This window comes from Rhinolophus sinicus, chromosome 4, assembly GCF_057876585.1.
Source record: "Rhinolophus sinicus isolate RSI-liver-muscle chromosome 4, RSI-T2T, whole genome shotgun sequence".
In the NCBI taxonomy this organism is placed as follows: Eukaryota; Metazoa; Chordata; class Mammalia; order Chiroptera; family Rhinolophidae; genus Rhinolophus; species Rhinolophus sinicus.
The window spans coordinates 21,337,670-21,359,411 of record NC_142504.1 but is presented as its reverse complement, the minus strand read 5'-3'; the positions used below and the strand labels follow the sequence as shown (position 1 = coordinate 21,359,411).

Here is a 21,742-nt window from a genome sequence, read left to right as displayed (position 1 = left end):
TATAATAATGGGGTTCAGTTGCTGATGGCCAAAACAAATGACAAATGTCTACTGCTGAAGGAAAGAAGGAGAAAAAAATATGAGCAAATCATTGCTTAATGAAATGTTGAAGTTTTTGACCAGGATAGGTATAATGACCATCGGGAGATGGGATTGAATTGGAGAGTAGCTGGAATTATGCAACTCCTTAGAAAGAAAACTTTTCTAGGATTTAGGAGAATGATGGTAGTGAGACCTCATTTAGGAACAGCGGTGGTAAGAAAGGAGTAGAAATATTTAAAAAGATGAATCACTAGCACATACTATGTTAGTCTAGGATTTGACTTAATTAGTCCCTAATGTATTCTATATGCAAAAGATATTTGAGGGACTGGTGCCACTGATCCTTGTAGGGAACCAGCACTGTGCTTTGGGGGACCTGCAGCGTGGCCTCCCCTTATTTTACAGGAGAGAACAGAGCCAGAGACCGTCTCAGATCCACTGTACATGGATCTGTGGGACATTGTGTAGGGACATGAGGGTCTGTTGAGCACAGCCTGCTGCTCCAACCACTTCACAGGAAAGATTTTTTTTTCCTAATCTGTATCTCCTCATTGACAACTGAGCTCAGATTTCCCTAGTTCTGTGTCCCGTCTTCCCCCCAAGTAAATGGAGACTTGGAAAGGTTAAATAGCTTATAAGGATATGAAATCAAGGTCTGATTGCAAAGCCCACAGTCTTGTAGTATATACATCCCATACTCACAAGCAGTAAGTGAAGTTTCCAGGGGAGGAACTTGTTTCTCCTACTGAAGAGAATGTCAGCACTACAGTTGCTCTTGGGTTCCTTCATTCATCTTGAAAGAACTGGGTAGTGGAAGATCAAGGTTAAAGAGAGGAGTGAGAGAATATGCTGTATCATGCCTTCTTTTCTTTTCCCAGCAGGAAGTACACATTACAGGTCTTTCTTCCATCTAAAAGTAAGAATGTGAAGTGGAGGCTGTGTATTTTTATTTCTACTTATCATTCTGGCTAAAAGCAAAAGCTCTGTGTATCCTTTCTCTCCTATATGTAGATTGCCACTATTAAATTCAATCAGGCAACATTATGAATTCTCATCGCCTCTTTGGCCACTGGGTTCTTTCTATAGCTTTTTCAGTTTTTGATCTACTTGAAAAGTCTATTCAGACATTCCTCCTTTTTTCTTCTATTACTCAGTCCCTCTTTCTACTCGGTGGTGCCTCTGTATCCTATTCATAGGTATTCTACTTTTTTCCTCTTCTGTTTTATGCACTTAAATCTCTTCTTTAAATGGATCTAGTTCCATTGATTGGAATCATTGGCCCAGATCCCCTTGCTGCTCTACAAGCTCAGTGTGGGAACTCACCTGTATTCTGTTAATTTTACTGAGTTGTGCCCTGTGTCCCAGCACGGTATAAAGAAGACTTAAAGATTTCCCTGGGTATTTGAGTCAAAATGTAAACATTTAAAACTGAATACCCCAAAACGCACTGATTGGCTTGTTAGGTCAAGTGTCTATCAATGGACCACTCCACTATGACCAGGTATTGGGATGGCCCCCCCTGGGCTCAGATGTCTGCCCTTCCCGAGTAAGACTGTTTTCCAGGAGGGGAATTGTTGACCACCCTCCACCTGATAAGGATAGACTACAACAACCTAATCTAGAGCAAGCAACAGATCAGGAATTCTTGAAATAAACTTATTTTTTTCATAGAGGTTTTAGGTGTTCTAGTTAGCTGAGGCTGGATTGAACTCTAAAGCCCAAACTCCTTAGCATGTCACCCAGATTTTCTCATGGACTCGACCTAGTCTATCTTTATTACCTTTCCATTTTTAATTCTTGCTGCTCCCTGCCTTTCTGCTTTAAGGATTTAAGCCCTAAACTTGGAGCTAGCAAGTGGCTTAGATTTTAGATAATGGGAACAACCTGCCTCAGAGAACAAATCAACATGTAAAGAAAAGTCAAGGTGTGTGTGTGTGTGTGTGTGTGTGTGTGTGTGTGTGTGTGCGCGTGCGTGCGGCGAGTAGGAAACAAACAATGACAGCTTTTCAGTTTCGGCATCTAGTTAATCTTGAAGCAGTTGTACAGCTGATTTTTCTAGGATTATGTTAGGTAAGCAGCAAATTATCCATAAATTGAGTTTCTGCCCTTTGCAACTGAGAGTACGAAATAGCACAGATTTATTTCAGCCTCGCATTCTCAGTGCATTTTCTGAGCCTGCTACCTCCAGAACTGACAATGGCCAGCTCTTCACCAAAATCCGACTTCTGCTCCTCTGGGGTTTTCTTTGGAGACTTGCCCATTTGGAGGCTGCACCTCCTGTGCTGTCCTTTTCCTCCAGGCCAAACTCATGTTCCTCCTCCTTTGTGGTGCTTTCTCTGATTTCTGCACCTGACCACAATCTCATTCTTCTCTAAATTCCCTCAGTAATTTAGGACTACAGTCAATGGTTCGCGCAGGCTTACAAGTTGAATTATAGTATTAGTTGATTAGGAAATTGTAATAAAAAGTCTACTGTATGAGTAAAGCCTTTAAAGGAATTCGCATTTTATTACCCAGCATCTTTTTAGTTTTGAAAAATTGTAGTATGCTTAATATATGGAGTGATTTACATATGTATTTGTGGTTTCTTTCAATTTCCTCTGTGACCCACTAGAGATCCATGGCCTCCCATGCTTAGATGGAAAGGAGGGAAGAGAAGGTTTGGCCTTCTAATGAGCACCCTCTCTTCCAATAAAATGCCACAGGAAGAGTGTTCTGATTTTAACCAAGATTACTGTTAAAATATATTTCTATATAGTGGGAACTCTGTATAGTGGGAACCTAAGTTATTCCAATTAAGCCTTTTAATTAAGTATGTAGGAACATAAATACAGATACTGTCACTTGTAGCTTTCACAAATTATAAGACCAAAAACCAATGAGCAAATATTAAATATGAACAACAGAACTGATGACATGAAAAGGAACAACATTTAATGATGTGGCAAATACATTCTGCTGCTGAAATTACGGTGCCAGTGTAGTAGTGTTGAAGAGTAAAGAGATGTAGCCTCAGATCCTGTTCTTATTTAATCTGTTTCTGTGTTTTATATTAATAGAAATGCACAACATGTCCTTTTAAACAGTAGATTAAAAGAAAACAGTATTAACTTCAAGGCTTTGTTTGCTGGTTCAGACTAATCGGACTAAATTCATACATGACCAAAACTGTACCGGTAAATCATCAGATATCAACTTTACTGAAAGGTATCGCTTGAGAACTCGCACGTCTTTTTGGTCTCTTAAAGATGTGATTAGCATTGTGAAGTTACTGAATTCCAAATCAGATGTGTAAGCCGTGTCCAAAGACTGCAGCAATGGAGACCAGATTGTATAGAAACTACTCAGAGATTGATGTACGTACACATCATCTTCACTCTCAAATGATGATGATTTTAACCATATACTGCAGGTACCTTTGGATGCCTGTGCTACCATGTGTTCGGTGATGACTCAATTCATCTTCACCTTTTGTCTAATCAGACTTTATTCATTTAGCAAATTACATGTTATTTGGCCTTATGATTGAGAACACCAACAGCTAGTGCGGGAGTGAAAAATTTAGTGGCCGTATTTAGTTTTAAGATGATTACTCAGAAATTAATTAGAATACATTTATACTTACTTTATTTTTTCAGATTATCATCTTGGTGCAAACCTAAAATGGAAAAAAAAAATTGCATGACAAACTCATGGATTTCACTTTGAAGTACCTAGTCCCAAATATTAATTGCTGCTTAAAACATTTTACACGTCATTAACTAGGTTGTAAGCCCTCTGAAGGCTGAGAGAACTTGCTTACTGGTTTTCGTTTTCTTCCACAGTATTAAGTGCATTTCAGAAAGTTGGTGACCAATGAATGTTTGCTGATTGACCAACTGTTTATATATCATTATTTCCTACTGTACTGTGAGCTCCTTGAGAGCAGGGGCTAGTTTTGTTTTAATCTGAATGCCTAGCACAGCAACTCTTACATGAGAAATATTCTGAAAGAACAAAAGAGTGAATTATAAGCTGCATGCATGTGTGTGTCTCCTTTTAGATCTCATCCTTCGTACACAAGGCACTTCTAACAATTGTATAGAGCAGTACTGTCCAATGGAATTTTCTATCATGATGGAAATGTTCTATATCTGTGTTCTCCAGTACCATAGTCATAGGCATGTGTGACCTTTGAGCAATGCAAATAGTCAGGATAAGCGGCTGCATTTATTTTAATTTGAATTATAAAATAGTGTCATGAGGCTAGTAGACAGCCCAGGTCCAGACAGAAGGACTCTATTCTCAAACTTACTTGCCCACATCTCCAGCACAACTACATTTTTTGGTTGTAATGGGATGTATTTGAATATTGTTATGAGATGGACAAAGTAAATTATCTCACGTTTGACACAGAGGAATATGTTCCATCAAATTGGTTTCATTCTTCTCCCAAATGGCCAACAACATTGCATGTCATCTCGTCACTTATCCCATCATAGGATCTTTTTTTTTTTTTTTTTATCATTTCCTTGTTAGTCTAGAGGCCTGACACTGATCACTGTATCAGATAAGTTTTACATGCAAATTTTTTTAATGGCCCAGGTTTCCTTGTGTTTTGTTTTAGTTCCACTGTTATAATCTTTTTCTTTCCTAACAAGCCATTTAACCTTGGATTATCTATGTCATCGTCATGATCATCAGCATTGTATAAAATGATGTTTATGCTATGCTAGCCTATATTTGATGCACTAATGTCTGCTGATATTGTGAACAAATTTCAAATTTACTATACTCTTTAAAAATATTCCTTCTCTTCTACCATTGCTTTTTTTGTCCTTTTACTCTTTCTGGTACAGGTGAAGAACGAAGAAGCATTACAGGTATTTAAACATAAGTATAACTCAATCCTTATGTAAGATGTAACCCTACCATAACAAGTTTCACAGCTGGTGTCAAAATGCATGAAATCAATACAATAGGATTTTCCATTTAGAAAGTCAAGAATTACTTCTTCTAAGTGGCCACGTCTTTTATGCAACTGGTGGCACTTCCAGAGCAAGACTTAGATTAAAATCCATCATACATTTATTGAGTCCCAGTTTTGGGTATTCACATAGAGTGTCTCATGTCTTCCAAGAATGCTGCATCTAGTGATATATAGTGGTTATAGAGACTAAATATTCAAATAAAGTGTAATAAACTCTGCTGAGAAGCAGAAACACTTCAGCATTTTCCACTCATTCTCTGCTGCTGGAGATTTAATAGTTGTCTTAAATGGCAGAATTTGAATGCACAGATTTCAGCCTGCATTCTTGCCTTTTGTTCATTTTTTTAGTCTAGCGTAGTAGTTCCCAAACTTGAGTGTGCATCAGAATTTCTCTTCAGGGCTAAACACACAAAAGACTGTAAGCTGTACTTTATAGTGAGTTACCTCATTTTCCAAGGCAGTTTTGTTTGTACTAGATTTTCATCTTGGAACCTACTTTTTTCTCACTACCCAAAAGATGCCTCTCCTCTGTATCTCCTTATTTCCACTTTCATTCCAGCACAGGGCTACTCATTGAGAGAACTTGTAGATATGCTTCTGAATAGGTTTCACAAAATAGGAGAAAAACTCAGTAGCAATTTATAGGATTTTGCACTTGTGAATCACCAGTTGTGTTTTGGTCTCTTGATTGCTTTCATCTGCCTCTTAATGGTGAAAAGCTAGTACCGCTTCGTTATTTTCCCCTAGCCTTCCTGAATTCTCCTAAAAATCCCCATTGATGTATATTATGCATTAGGTTCATTTTAGGCAAGATGGAGGGAGTGAGGAGGAGAACTTTGTTTTGTGATTTGTGCTATAAATACATTTTTAAATCTCCTACTTATCTGTTTGACCCAAATTAAAAAAGTTGCCTACATTAAAATAAATATTTGATGAGTTTAGCATTGTAGTGAAACAGTAATAGTTTGCCTTTATTTATAAAGTTCAGCAAAAGCCACTGCCAAACCTATTCTTGTTTACTAACAAGAACACCTTTTGGAGTCACTTACTACTTTTTCTCTATGAAAATAAATTTAATGAATTCAACTTAAGTTACGTTTTTGAAAGTATAATGCTAAGACCACTCAAGCCAAATGGGAAAGGATAAGCCAAATGGAATGGGATTTCAGATAATGGCTATAGCTTTAATTTCTCTAGAATAGCAAATCTAAAATATTCCTGTGTGAATTTATAATTTTCAAGTAACTGTTGAAAACACATTAAAATTTATTTCATGCTCTATTCTGTTTTTCTTACTTATCTTCTGATCCCCACATTACATTATTATTTTTGCTTGTACAGCAAATAATCTTTTAAAGAGATAGTCATAATAAAAACAAATTTTTTATGTTTGTAGTAGTCCCCTCTTACTTGTAGGGGATACAGCCCAAGACCCCTAGTGGATGTCTGAAACCATGAATGGTACCAAATCCTACATATACTATATTTTCTTATATATACACACTTATTATAAAGTTTAATGTATAAATTGGTCACAGTAAGAGATTAACAACAATAACAAATAATAAAATATAACAATTATAACAATTTACTATAATAAAGTTATGAGAATACGGTCTCTCTCAAAATATCTTTGTACTGTACTCACCCTTCTTATGATGATGATGATGTGAGATGGAAAAATACCTCATTAAGTCAAAAACTTTCACCTTTCCACTTAAAGGAAGAACTTTATGGCTTCTCCTTGGCATATCTGAATTGCCAGCATCACTACTCTTGAGCTTCGGAGCCATAATTAAGTAAAATAAGGATTACTTGAACACAAGCTCTGTGATACTTCCACAGTTCATGTGATGACCAAGATGGCTCTTAAGTGGCTAATGGGCAGGTTGCTCGTACACCAGTATGCAGTGTGGACACACTGGACAAAAGAATGATTCATGTCCCAGTCAGGAAGGAGCAGGATGGTCCAAGATTTCATCATCCTACTCAAAGCAGCCTTCAATTTAAAACTTATGAATTGTTAATGTCTGGAATTTTCCATTTATTATTTTGGACCGTGGTGGACCATGGGTAACTGGAACCATGGAAAGTGAAACTGTGGAGAAGAGGGGAAACTACTGTACTCATGTAGTTGCCATTTTCAGTGCTCTTCATTGCTTTCATTCACTCATTTCCTTTTGTGCTTTTCATACCTTTATTCTGCCTGAAGAGCTTCCTTTAAAATTTCTTGTAGCATAGGCCTGCAGGTCTGAAAATATTTTCATTTTGCCTCCATTTTATAAGGTTTTTGTTGGATATGGAATTCTAGATTGACAGTTTCTTCCTTTTAATACTTTAAAGATGTTGCTGTACTGTTTTCTCACTTACATTATTGTTGTTTTTTTATGAGAAATCTGCTGTCATCTTTATTTTTGTTCCTTTTTATATACAACATGTCCTTAAAGACCTTCCCTTTTTCATTTCTTTTAATAATTTGATTATAATATATCTTGGTATAACTGTCTTCATGTTTCTTGTATTTTGTGTTCACTGAGCTTCATGAACTTTTGGGTTTATAATTTCCATCAAATTTGAAAAAAAAAGTTATTTTTTTTCAAATATTTTTTGGTTTCCCTCCTCTTCCTCCTCTCTTTCTTGGTTTCCAACACCATGTATATTAGGATCACTGATGCTCTGTTTATTTTTTTATTCTTTTTTTCTGTGTGTTTCATTTTGGATAGTTTCTATGGCTTTGTCTCAAGTGCACTAGCAGTGTGTTTTTCACCTCCTACATTGTAGTTTGCATCTCTTGAAGTTCAATTTGGGTGTTTTAAAACATTGTTTTTTGAAGCTCCATGGAGTAGGTTGATAATAACTGTTACAATGACCTTGGCTGCAAATTCTAAAATCTTTTTTTTTTAGTTCTTGGTCAACTTTGTTTGGTAGATTTTTTTCCTTAGTATGGGTTATATTTTCCTACTTCTTTGCATGCCTGGTAATTTTTGATGGATGCCAGACACTGTGAATTTTCCCTTGTAGAGTATTGGATATTTTTATATCCCTAGAAACCTTTTTGAGCATTTTAAAAAATGAGATGCAGTTACAGACTGAGAAACAGTTTGATTCTTTCAGGTCTCACTTTTAAGATAAGTTTCTGAGTATTCACCCCAAACCCCATGACTTATAAGTTTCCCAGTTTGGCTGGTGGGAACAGGCACCATTCCCAGCCCCATGTGAGTGCAAAGTACTGCTCCCTCTAATCCTTTCAGGTGGTTCTTTCCCTGGTCATGGGTTGTTTCCTTGCATACATGTGCTCAGCTGTACTTTGCTAAATATTGAGGGGTATTTACAGATCTCTGGCAATCTCTCTTGTTCAGCCCTCTTCCCTCTGGTACTCTGTCCTGAGATTTCTAGCTGCTCTCACCTCCCTGGTTTCTCACATACATCTCTTCAGTGTAGGCATCGTGCTGGGCTCTGTCTCGGTTTTCTTTCCCAGGGCCATGGTCTGGAAGCTGGGACAGTCATAGGGCTCATGTCATCAGTTTCTCATTTCTTAGGGTTTGCCTTATTTCCCCGTTCTCAAGGATCATTGCTTGGTATCCAGTGTCTTGAAAACTTGTTTCATATATTTTGTACAGCACTTCCATTTTTTTCAAGCAGGAGGGAGATTTCCATGCCTGTTACCTTATCTTTATTGGAAGTGGATCTTCTGTATTTGTTTTCTTTTCCAGGTAAAATCTTGTTGGTCAAGATCATTTTTGGAGACCGTTTAAGTATTTAATACTCAGTGTAGTGCAGTTTATTGTGATACTCTTTCTACTTTTCAGTGGTGTACAAACTTTCTATGATGAACACTTTGTACTATACATATATTTTCAAAAATTAATAATAGTCAGCTACATCCTGTGTTGCGTGTAATGATTTTGGTCATCACCCTAGCCATTTAAAACCATTTTTAAGGAAAGCCAGTCATACATCTAGAAGTTAAATTTGCTAAATATAATAATTTACACGCATTTAAGGAGATAAAAGATGCTACTATGGTGAAGGACTTTGTTCCCATTAGCTTGTTTTTTAGAAGGATTTAAGCCAAGTAGCTTTGAAATAATATACTCTTGAGTTTGTAGATCAGAGTGATCTACAAATAAATTACTGTCTTTTAAATTGTATCATATTTTATGGAGTTCCTTTTTATATTCATTTAGGAGATTCTCTTCTTCATGGGTCAGCCTTTAGAATGTTCACATATCAAACAGTAGTGATCTATGTGCTGGTGAACTATTTTATTTTTAATTTCTCTAGAATTTGAATGGCAAAATATAGTACTGTGAACTAATATGAGAATAAAGTGTCAAAATTCAGGAGCATGTCTTGCTATAGTGCATATATTGTGGTGCTTCAAGAGTTTTCTGGCAGTTAGGACACAATTGACTGTGTTAATTTAAAAGAATCCTTGAGGTAGTATCATTCCATATGCTGTAGGAATATGTCAGTGATTTTTTTTAATTTTATGATTTGAGTTTTTAATGTAGTCTTTTGAAATCTAGTTGTTAAGCATGGCAAGAAGAGTAGAGTTGCTTTAGAATTCTTAGGAAAATAATTTTGTAAGAACAAATTAAAATTAACTTTAACTTTCTTCGGTACTGTCATAAATACCAGCATGCTGAAGCCAAAATTGCAGCAATGTTACATTGCTATGTTTCCAATATTTAAGCATAAAGGTTAGGCCAGATTTATATTCTCCTGTAAAACTGAACCAAAATATAAATTATTTATAGAATTTTAAGAACAGAATCTTAAAAAACTGAACACCACTCTGTGGTGGAGACTGCAATTTGTCTCCCCCGATACATACCCCTTTCTCCATCATCCTCAGACATAGATGCCCTGAATTTTCACTGGGGACAGACCCTCACAGAATAAAGATGACATTGCTTGGCTTCTCTTGCAGCTAGGCATTATGCTGTGTGACAAAGTTCTGACCTGAGGATGTAAGCAGAAGTGATTTGTGCAACTTCGTGATGGGCCGACAAAAGAGAGGGGTGCATTCTCTTCTTTGCCTTCTCCCTTGCTGGACGTGGGGGACTACTCTGTTAAACCTTGCTAAAGAGGCAAGTTCTCTAAGGATGGCAGAGCAACAAACTTTTTTAAAAGGCCTGGGGCAAGGATGATGACTTCTTGAAGCAGAGCTGCTATAACAGCTTGGAGTTTCATGTGAGCGAGTAAGAAACTTCTATCTTGTCTAAGCTACTGTTATTTTGGGCCTCCGTTACACACAGGCAAAGCTATATACACGGTTCCCACATTTTCTTGTTTATATATATATGTTAGTAGTCGCTTTTTATAACTGCAAGCTTGAAAGGACCAAGTGTCACAGATAGAGATCTAAACGTCTTTAAAGGACCGCATTTTTTTAAATTGGATTAGTCCATTACTATCAGCAGAAGAGGACAATGCAGTTAATCCCATCTGGCTCTTTTCTGAGAGACTTGAAGAGTTGGTGTTCGTGAGTTTATGCTGACTTTTGAAGAAAACAAGGTTTGGGAAAAGAGTAAAAGCTAAGTTATTCAGCTCTCTACTTTGCTTCCAGTCACCAAATATTTTTTCACTTTTCCTCATATTTTGTATTTCATAGTCATCAAATCCCAAAGCCTGCTTTTCAATTCCCAGTGTGAAGTAGCTCCCTGTGCCATTTTACACTGTTTACTACACCCCCTTCTGGAAACTGTCATCCCTGAGCCTCTGGGACGTCACACCCTTACTGTTTCCTCCTCTGCCTCTGCTCTCTCCTTGGTCTCCTTTACGGAATCTTCTTTCATCCACCTCTTCTTGGTAGGCATACTCTGACTCTTGGCTCACTGTTTCTTTTACTTTGTGATAGGGAGATCACAAATTGGCAGCTTGTAGGCATGTTTTGTTGATATTGCATAGAATTTAAAGAAATGTTGCATTAATTGGCAATATTTAATAATCAGGATATTTAACATAGAACTTAGATTTTGGCTTTTCTTGACCAAGGAGATGATCTGACAGCACTACACCTCCGTTCCCCATAGCGTCAGGTGGTCGGAGGCCACTCATACCTGCTTCCTTCAGATCAGGCGTGCTCTTTCTTCTGTGTTATAGTCCCCACCATTCCCTATTGTTTATGTCTTGTTTTATTTATTTACTTGCCTTTATTTATTTTCCTTACTTGCCTGATCAGTTAGGCATTTAAGTTTATGATACTCATAATTTGGGGGTAATTTAAGTTTTAAGTTAATCTTTTCTAAAAGCAATTTCCCTTTTCTTCCCCTTTCTTTTCAATTCCAATTCCTCCTCCCTACTCCAATTACTACTGTCCTAATTAGACTATCTTATTCTCTCACCTAGCTCACTTGCAGTAGAATCTTAACTGAGTTTTATGCCTTATTCAGATCCTCTAATCATCCTCCAAACTGACATTTCTGAAATTAAAATTTTGATACGACTCTATCCAGCCTCAAGACTGAGTAGCTCACCTGCCTTCTAGATGACTTCAGACTCCTTAGCATTTTTGTAAATATAAAATGGTACAATCACTTTGCAAAACAGTTTGGCTGTTCCTCAAAATGTTAAATATCGAGTTACCGTATTACCCCACAGTTCCACTCTTAGGTATATGTCCAAGGGAATTGAAACATATTTCTAGACAAAAATGTGTACGTGACTGTTGATAGCCATTTATAATAGCCAGAGACTGGAAACAACCCAAATGCCACCAACTGATGAATGAACAATATGTGGTATATTTACTCAATAGAATATTACTGGGCCATAAAAAAGGAATGACGTTTTGAGTCCTGCTACAACATAGATAAACCTTGAAACCTATATACTAAGTGAAAGAAGCTAGACATGTAAGGCCTTTTGTAAGGTCATATATTGTTTGATTCATTTTATATAAGATATCAGAGACAAAAATAGAGTAGTGGTTGCCATGGGCTGGGGAAGAGGAAATGGGGTGTGACTGCTAATGGATATGGGTTTCGTTCTTTCTTTTTTTTCTTTTTTTGGTAGCAGTATGGTTTATTAAGCTGTGCCTTAGTACAGGCACTGGGGCTTTCTCCTGGTGGTCTTGCTTTATGAAGCCCGAACATTCTGCCCGTTCTTTTTGAGGAATGACATCAGGAAATTGAAAGCTAAGTGGATTTTGTGTACAAGCCAGTGGCCACCGCCAGACACAGCACCTTCTTCATCTGGAACTTGATGGTGGATTTCACTACCTTGATTTTGGCCACCATGTTCTCATTGTGGGTCAGCAAGGAAGGGAACTTGCCAGCCTTATTCAGGCCTGTGCCCAGGATTTGTGGGACCTGCTTGATCAGAGACTCTGAAACCAAAAAGACATCATACTTCTTGGCCAGCTTTTTGACTAGTTTCTTACTCTTGTTGAGTTTCTTCAGTGCCTCAATGTCCAGGTGGGGTATGCACAGCCTGGGCCTCCTCACAAGGCTCCTGGGCCCCAGAACACATACGGAGAACTGGGGGCGGGGAGTGGATTGAAGTCTGATGGTGCCCGAGAAGTGTTTGTCCTTCTGAGGGTCATAGTTTCTCAAGCTGATCTGGAGCCCCACCATCTCCAAAACCTTCCCACACATGCGCTGGTTTCCATGCAGGACTTGCCACTTCGCCTCGTAGAGGGTGTTGCAGGAGATTTTGCTGCTCATTTTGCCTCGCGTCACAAATACCGAAAAAGACAATATGGGTTTCTGTTTTGCATTGATAATAATATTCTGGAGTTATACATGTCTTATGCTGCTGTACTAATCTAACTGCTCTAAGAGTTCCAAGTCATCGCTCAGTGTTATCATTTATACATTTCTGCTAGAAGAATCCCTTCCCTATGCCCATCTAGAGAATTCCTGATTTTCCTTCAGGTTTTAGTTCAGATCTTATTTCTGAAATTCCTTCTTCTACACCAGTGCTGTCTACTTAAGACAGGGATTAGGTAGATTCTCTAGAGCTAAGGAAGAATACACTACAAACTGAAAAGAGACTGTGGGGATAGAGCCAGGAGTGTAGTTTCCAGGCTCTCGCCCTCATGTGGAAAGGTGCTCACTCCGGTAGTAAATGGCCATCGACTGTGATTGGATGGCCATCAGCTGTGGCTAGTTGGCCGTGAGCTGTAACCAGTGAGCCATTGGTTATAATATAACTAATATAACTGCTGTGGCTACGATAGCAGAAAATGGGGGGCTAGCAAGACGATGGTGACTGAGCTAGCAAGAGCGGATTGCAGCTAGCAAGTGACGTTGGTTGGCAGAGAAGTGGATGGCGGGTTGCGGATCGTGTGGCTCCTGCTTCCTGTGTCTCCAACCCAGCCGCCAGTGAGAATATAGTAGTATGACTCTCCTATCTATGGCTCTGTGGGTGTTCCTTTTTGGCCTCACCATGTCCTGCGTTCTTATGTGGGGAGCGGGAGCAGAGACCCCACATGACACCCTGCATGACAGAGACCCACTTTGATGAGCTCATCCAAATTTTGCAATCACAAAATCTAAAAAGAAGGTCTTTTTATTTTAGGGTAAATGTAAGGTGTTCATATTTTATAGTTTTTAATTTTAAATAAAATATGGTGGGCTCAGTGTGGGGAACCATGTTTTAAAGTAAGCATCATGTCAGAATCTTCATCCAGTTTTGTTGCCTCAACCTACCTGCCCCCGCCCCCCCATCCTGTGTAAGTGAGGAGCATCTTTTCTGTGACCCTCAAATACCCTGGGCACTCCATTTACCCTGAATAGTAACTATCTGTTTACTTCTCTGTCTCCCCATCTAGCTTGGAGACCTCTTGTGTCTTTCATTCTCTCTCTATACAAGTAAATCCTAGTGATTCTCCATAGAAGTTTGGCAAATTTTGAATAAATGAAAAGACATCCTCAGGGACATCAAATGTAGGTATATGGGGAGATAGTTTGCATTTGCTTTACTGAAGATCAGAAATCTGAGGACTGTTTAATAAATGCTATGTAATTAGAGGACTTCATCACAATACAACCCGATCTCTCCTTTGCTCTTTCCTCCCCTGCTCTCTCTCTCTTCCCCACCCTCTCTGTCACACACACCCTTTAAAAAGCTATTTCAAAAAGAATAGAGTAAAAAAAGTGAGAATTTTCACTTTTCTCAACCTATGTACCTGAGGAAGGTATTAGATTTAAGGCCTACTGTGGTTATTAAAATGGCACTTTCCCCAACAGATTTTTAAAGTGTTTTCTGTACTTTTCAAAATCGTCTTTCCTCTTTGTGTCAGAAAATGCCTAAGTTAAAATTCATGTACTAACATTAACTCCCAATTTAGATCTTTTTACTATGCAGTGGCAAATAGTGGCTAGTTAATGTTTTTTTGTTTGAAAAATGCGATTAAACTTATTTATGTCATCCTTCACTTTTTAACCTTTAGATTTTAAAACTAGAAATTTCTTTTCTATTCTGTAGTATATGGTTTGGGTTTCCAGAGTCCAACCCTGAGATAAAGGTTTGATAGCAGGTAGTTTATTTAGGACGCAGAGAACACATAAGTAGGCATGGGGAAGGCAGTCAGAAAAGGCATGTATTAAACCACCTATCATTTGGGGCAATTGGAGTTTAATTGTACGTAGCACCCCTTAGAATTGTCTACCTGATAAGCAAGGGAGCTGGGGTTTACACCATAGAACCATTACTCGTTAGTCGAAGACTGTTTACAGGCTGCTGTGCAGGTCCAGGGAAAACCCTCGGGCAACAAAATGGAAGTCTTGGCAGTTGGGAATCTGTGGGCACACATTCGAGCTGTGATGGTGAGGGGATGCGGGCAGGCGTCAGCAGTGTCTGCTGTATATGGAGCTGATACACCTCAGTGGAAGGAGTGCTACCATGTGAAAAGTATCAGAGTTTAATGTAGCCTTGCTCAGTCATTTACACAATCATCAGATAGGTACCTACTATGTGCCTGATATTGTGCGAGGCAATGGGATCTACCCATTCCCTTTGTTGTGGCATTTAGCTTTTTAAAGCTCAGGTTCTTTGTTTATAAAAACTTATGTTCTTTTCAGAGTTGAGATAAAATGACATGATAGTCCCCAAAATACTTAGAAATGTTTAATGTAATATTTCAAATTTATTATTATAGTATTTACCCAAATTTACCCTAAGAAAGCAGTAGAAATGCAGTTAGGCTAGATAAACTTGTCTCTTACTAGGGATTTATTAGCCAGACAAAAGCTTTTTTTTCTTCTTTTTTCAAAAATTTAGATTGTGTGAATCTGGCCTTTCTGTGCAGTTTGTATAAGATAGTAAATTTATAAGTTCTACGAAAGGAAAAAGGTACCATCGGGATGGTTATTTTTAGTCAGTTGGCTGTGAAGGGGTCCCAGGGAAAGTGGATAAAATCAACCTTCAAGTAGTAAATAGGAATTAGCTATGTGGAAATAGAGAATTTATGAAGGAACAGTGCATTCCATGAGAGCTTTTGTTAAATCCAACAGGTAGAGCAAGTAAGAACCTACTCAATATCCAGGTTAAGCTTTCGAGTCCACGGGTTGGCCTGCACAGGGTGACATTGTGTCTCTATTGCGAACAGTGGTATCTGACTAGTTACTTAAGTTTTCCTAGCCTTTCATCCCTAAACTGTAAATCAGGGGCACAAGCACCACCTGTACTATAAGATTATTGTAAGGATATATTGTAAGGATAAATGGGATACGCTATGTAAGGCTGGGAGAATCAAGAAAATTCTCAGCAGCCTCATCCATCGCTTTGGGTATCAGTGCAGTTTCAGGTTACAAATCATATTGCCCTAAGATGCATCCAGCCCTACACAATGCAACGTTTCCCCAAGTATATGGAACATCAATCCCACAACATCTACAAGAAAAACAGATTATGAAGTTAAAAGAATTTGAGAAACCCTGTGTACCATAGGTAGATTTGATGGAGAGTCACTTTCAGATATTACAGTGCTGAGATGTCTGGGAAATGTTTCTGACTTTATTAAATACTGTGTATTAAATTTCTTTAATCACCAGTTTCTCTCTTTTACCCCCCAATGTAATACCTGTTCACATAGGCCACTCTTTGGGACATACTCATTTAAAGAGCTTTATGAGTTGGATCAAGCAAGTTGACAATGCTTATACATCCGCATTAATATTGTCTAGCAAAGTAATCATCTCAAGAACTTGCAAATGTCTTTAAGAAGTATGGGCTTTGCTCAAAATATTTTTTGAGGTTCTTTCTTTAGGTATGCCTCTGAGGCAGTTTATTAGTCAGTCCCCCCACATCAATCATTACGTGATCTTTTACATATCTCATTCCTCATTTTCTACACACAATCTTATCACACATCCAATGATTGTTTCTAGGCCTCAGATCTGTTCAGAATGATGGTTTTTTTGGCCACATTTGAAATAATTTAAAGAACATTCCCTGGACAATTCTCAAAAGTCGACTTCCAAAAGTGCTTGGAATAATGCCATTGTCATTAAACTAAGTCATAACTTTCAAGGTGAGTGGTTTCAAAAGGGACAGAAGCTACTTGAATATGTATTTCCTCTGCAGAATAAATGGTTTGTTTGTCATTTTATAATCATACAAGTCTTGCTGAGTTCCTACTATGTGCTTGTCCGTTTGGTAGATAGAGTTGATTTGGGACAGATGTTCACAGTCTAGTGGAGGAGAAATAAATGCTCAAACGTAATCATGATAGAAGGGGATAAATGCAGTCGTCGAAGGATCAGAGTGTTATTTATGAAAGTATGGAGGAGGGGTCTGCCTTGGGGATGAAAAAAGCTTCCCAACAGCAAAGGTACTTACGATGAGCCTTGACTGCCACATGGACAACAGAGAAAGGATATTTCAGGTGGAGAGAAGTACATGTAAGGAGGCTCAGAGACGTGAAAGAGGGTGGAGGAGCTGCAGCCACATGAGCGCAAGTGGACTGTGGGCTTCTCATTGGAAAGTGGAAGTTGATGAGGCTGGGAAGCCAGGAGGAGCCCTGACACAAAGGGCTGTGTAAGTGCTGGGCATAGAGTTTGGGGTTTATCCTCTAGGTGGTGGAGCACTATTGGTAGATTCTTAAACGGAGAGAGCCATAGTCATAATTTTTAAAAGATTGTTTTGGTAGCACTTTGTAGTTGAGTTGGAATAGGGAGAGACAGGGGGCAAGAAGCTCAGGAAGCTGCTGCAGTGGTCCAGGCAAGAGTGAGTCTGAACTAAAGTAGTAGGAGTGATGATGGGGAAGAGGAAATTGCTCTGAAGAATATTTAGGAGATGAGGAGGTAGATTGTCATGAATGACTGGATGAAAAGAACAAGGCCAAGGACAGTCTGGGATTCTCTCAGATGGGGCGGATTGGATATTGGCACCAGTCCGTTGTGTTTGGGATTCAGGAGAGAAATACGTTTGGAGGGATATTTACTGAATTCCGTTTTGTACTTGTTGAATTTGAATACTTATTGGTTATTCATTTGTACTTTCATTGAGTCCCAGAGTAACTGCTCTGTGCTAGATAATGTGCTAGACTCCAAGGATGTGGCAAGGAAAGAGTCACAATGTTCCATGTGCCCCAGATGCTACAGCCTAGTGGGAGAGACTGACAGAAGCAACTAATTAACAAACTATCTACTTCATTAGTAAGTAAATAAGAAGGGGATGTAACTCATAAAGCAGTTTGCAATCCATTCTGGAGCTTAGCAGAACAACATGATCTGCTAAGTGATAGAGATTTGGAGGTTATTGGTGAATAGTTGCTAACTGAAGTCATTAGTGAGATTACCTAGACAGGATTTGTAAAATGAGCAGGAAAAGGGACTTGAGTTAGAATAATATGAACATTTAAGGAGCATTGTGGTTGAATAAAGTCCTAAGATGAATCTGAAAAAGAATGGCAGAGTAATTGAAAGGGTTGAGAATGTGGCAGAGAGGTGAAAAAAGATAGCTATATCCAAGTTCATTGGCTTTGGCACTGCATATCCATGTTGGCTCTAGCAGGAACAGATACAGCAGAGTGGTAGGTATACAAGCCATATTTCCATGCAGTGGTGTACTAGAGCTGGCTTACACTGAGTTGTGAGAGCCAGATTGTTCAATTTTCAGGAATTATGCATGCTGGCTATTAAATATAGCCATTATTTAAAATTAAACTATTTTATACCACAAAGGAAACCATCAACAAAGCAAAAAGGCAACCTACTAGATAGGAGAAGATATTTGCAAAGGATATATCCAAGATATATAAAGAACTCATATAGTTCAACATAAAAAAAATCTGATTTAAAAAAAAAGAAAAATGGGTAGAAGACCCGAATAGACAGTTCTCTAAAGAGGACATATAGATGACCAACAGACACATGAAAAGATGCTCAATATCACTAATCATTAGGGAAATGAAAATCAAAACCACAGTGAGCTTTTTATCTCACACCCATCACAATGGCTATCATCAATAAATCAACAAGCAGGGTTGGCAAAGATGTGGAGAAAAGGGAACCCTTGTGCACTATTGATGGGATTCCCAATTGGTGCAGCCACTATGGAAAACAGTATGAAGGTTCCTAGGAAAATTAAAAATAAAATTTTCATATGACCCAGTAATTCCACTTCTGGGTATTTATCCAAAGAAATCCAAAACACTAATTCAAAAAGATATCTGCACCCCTGTATTCATGGCAGCATTATATACAATAGTCAAGATATGGAAGCAACCTAAGTGTCCATCGATAGATGAATGGATAAAGAAGAAGTGGTACACATATACAATGGAATATTATTCAGCCATAAAAATAAATAAAGTCTTGCTATTTGCAACAACATGGATTGACCTAGAAGGTGTTATGCTAAGTGAAATAAATCAGACAAAGACAAATGCCATTTAATTTCTCTTATGTGTGGAATCTAAAAAATAAAATAAACAAACAAAACATAAACTCAGATGCACAGAACAAACTGATGGTTGCCAGATGGGAGAGGGGTTGGAGAATGGGTGAAAAAGGTGAAAGGGATTAAGAAGTATAAATTGTCAGTTGTTAAAACAGTCATGGGGATGTAGAGTACAGCATAGGGAATATAGTCAATAATATTGTAACAACTATGTATGGTGCCAGATGGGTACTAGACTTATAATTGTGATTGCTTCGTGAGGTATATAAATGTCTAATCATTATGTTGTACAACTGAAACTAATATAATATTGAATGTTAACTATATTTGAAAAATAATTTAAAAAAATATTAAATTATGTACACTAACAAATAAATTACATTAAAATCGCATAAAAATCCATCCTCCATAATTATTTTAGTACATTTTCCTAGTATGTATGTTCTTAAGGTTACTGATGGCTATTTTGTCGAAAGGTAGATGTACTCTATAATTGTGTGCTGCTGTACATCTCTTTTGAAGTCTTCATTGACTTCACTTTTGTATCTTGAAATTAGCCATAGAGTATTTACACCATAAAAACTGGCAAATGCTATAAATCAGAGATTTTATTTGTTGATTATCGACTTAAGAAGGTGAGATATATTGTTAATAATGCAGATTAAACTCAAAAATATGTTGGATGTGTAGCAATTACATTGTGAATGGCACAAAAATTAAGGAAACATTCTTCCAAATAATTATACAACTATGTACACTATTATCCAATTCAACAAAGCAGTTGCTTCTATTATGAGCAAGAGAAGTTCTGACATATACAGTCATTAGTTCACTTTCATCTTACTTATTAAAACAAAAGAAAATAGCCAACATTCATGTCAGAACATACCAGATTTGGTAAATAACATTGAAAGAATTTTGCAAGAAACAGTTGACTATATGGAATTTACAGTAGAGAATATTGTGAATTTTATTATCATGTGTAAATTGTATGTTGATACATACATATACACATATTTATTTTTATGAAAGCCGATTGCTAAACGTTTACCTGCACATGATGGCTATATCTCGTACATGGAAGCAAGTGGGATTTACTCCTTTGAAAACCATGGCAGGGGAGGGATATTCCCTGGGTACTAGGCATATAGGTAACCTTAAGACATCCGCAGGTTTGGGGATGTGTGTGTGTGTGTGTGTGTGTGTGTGTGTGTGTGTGTGTGTGTTTACTTGGATGGATTTGTAATCCTAACGAGAGGAGCCCATAGAGAGGGAGAAATTGGTGGTACAGAAAAAGAGAGAAATAAATGTTGGGAGAAGGTGACAGAGGAACGGGAGGAAATAAGAACACAGACTATTGTGGGAAAATGAGCCTTGAACCCAGGGAGCACCCCTATTCCTGTATGGATGAGGAATGATAACATAGGATGTGATAAATTCAAGTACTTGTACATTAACATCAGTGAATTGCCATTTAAGAAGTGGGTAAGACGACTTCAAGAAAATCAACCCAGAAAGATAGCTGTTAATTTATGAATAAATTACAGAGTAAGAGGTGATTGACCAGGGCAAGTGTTCATGAGGATTTAATCTCTGAAACACTGTGTTGTATTCTTAGTCTCTTCTGCTAGGTGGAGATTTTTAAATAAAAAAAAGAGATGATTTAAAGACACCTCATGCATTTAAATGCCAAGTATTATTTCTTTTACTTAGCCCGGCAATGTACTGCTAAATTTCCACAGGCACAGGTTGAGTTTCTCCTCGATGATCAGAAATGGGGTATAATTTGAGTTTGACTAAAACGCGTTCATTGCATGCATGGGGAGTTTGAACACAAGGTAAAATGTTATCCAGACTGCTGAAGAAAACAAGTCTTATTTTGGAACATGACTTTCTTCAGCATTATAATTTATGACTTTTCACTTGGATTCTTGCTTTTAGCACACTCATATTTATATATATGCTTCAATCAAAGAATGCATAACATTTTGCTTACACTGTCTCAGCTCTATTAGTTTTCCACTATTGAAATTTACAATCCTTATTTTTCCCTCAATTGAAATACAGTAAAATAAAGAACCATTTTATATTTTCACAGTACTTTAACATTTCAAGTCTTTTCAGGTCTATTTTCTCAAGATGTAGTAAATAATTATCCCACATATTCAGAGGTACTGGCACTGATGGTGCTAAATATGGGTATTGGTGTTGAATATTACATGTGACTAGCCCTGAGTTGCCATCATTTTTTGAGCCTAACATTGTAGTTACCGCCTTTGCATTTTAATAGCACCTCATCCATCTGGCTGAGGAGCTCAAAGTCTCGCCTTGACTTTTGGAAGAATAACCTGTACTGGTGTTGGTAGAGTTACAACACTTTTGTGGCCCTGCTCAGGCCGCTGGTCCTTCTGTTTGTTGATTGATTCGTGGTTGCAAGCTGCTGCTGCTGCTGCTGCTGCTGGTGGTCTAAACATCATGTTAGTGTTCAAGGTAGAAAAAAGGGTAGGGGACAGTGCCAGGCACATGTGTGTCCTGTTTCACCATGAAAGCAAAAGCTTTAGAGACACTTTCTTAGCAGAGTTCTGCTTAGACCTCATTGGCCATCCCTCTGTACATGAGTGTTTGGAAAGTGATTATTTAGCTGCCCAACATCTATAGGGGGAGATAGCAAAGGGGAAGTTGGTAGAGAATGGCTTTGATTAGCCAGTTAGCAGTGTTTACCAAAGGGGAGGATCTCAAGTCCTGTCTAGCTCTAACCTTTTCATTTCTATAACATCAATTTAAGGCTGTCTTACCTAGAAAGCCGCCCTTTTAGTTTCCTTACCTGCAGGCTTGGGAGAAACGTTGTTGACCCCTATCTAGACTTTTCATTGGTAA

At 37.9% G+C, this 21,742-nt stretch overlaps 1 protein-coding gene and 1 pseudogene across 6 annotated transcripts in view; one reads left to right on the top strand and one right to left on the bottom strand.

Annotated features, from left to right (window-relative positions):
• Positions 1-21,742, top strand: part of LOC109445154 (histone deacetylase 9) — a 537,678-nt gene that overhangs the window by 5,615 nt on the left and 510,321 nt on the right. The window lies entirely within an intron of this gene.
• LOC109445179 (large ribosomal subunit protein uL1 pseudogene) lies at positions 12,056-12,681 on the bottom strand (annotated as a pseudogene).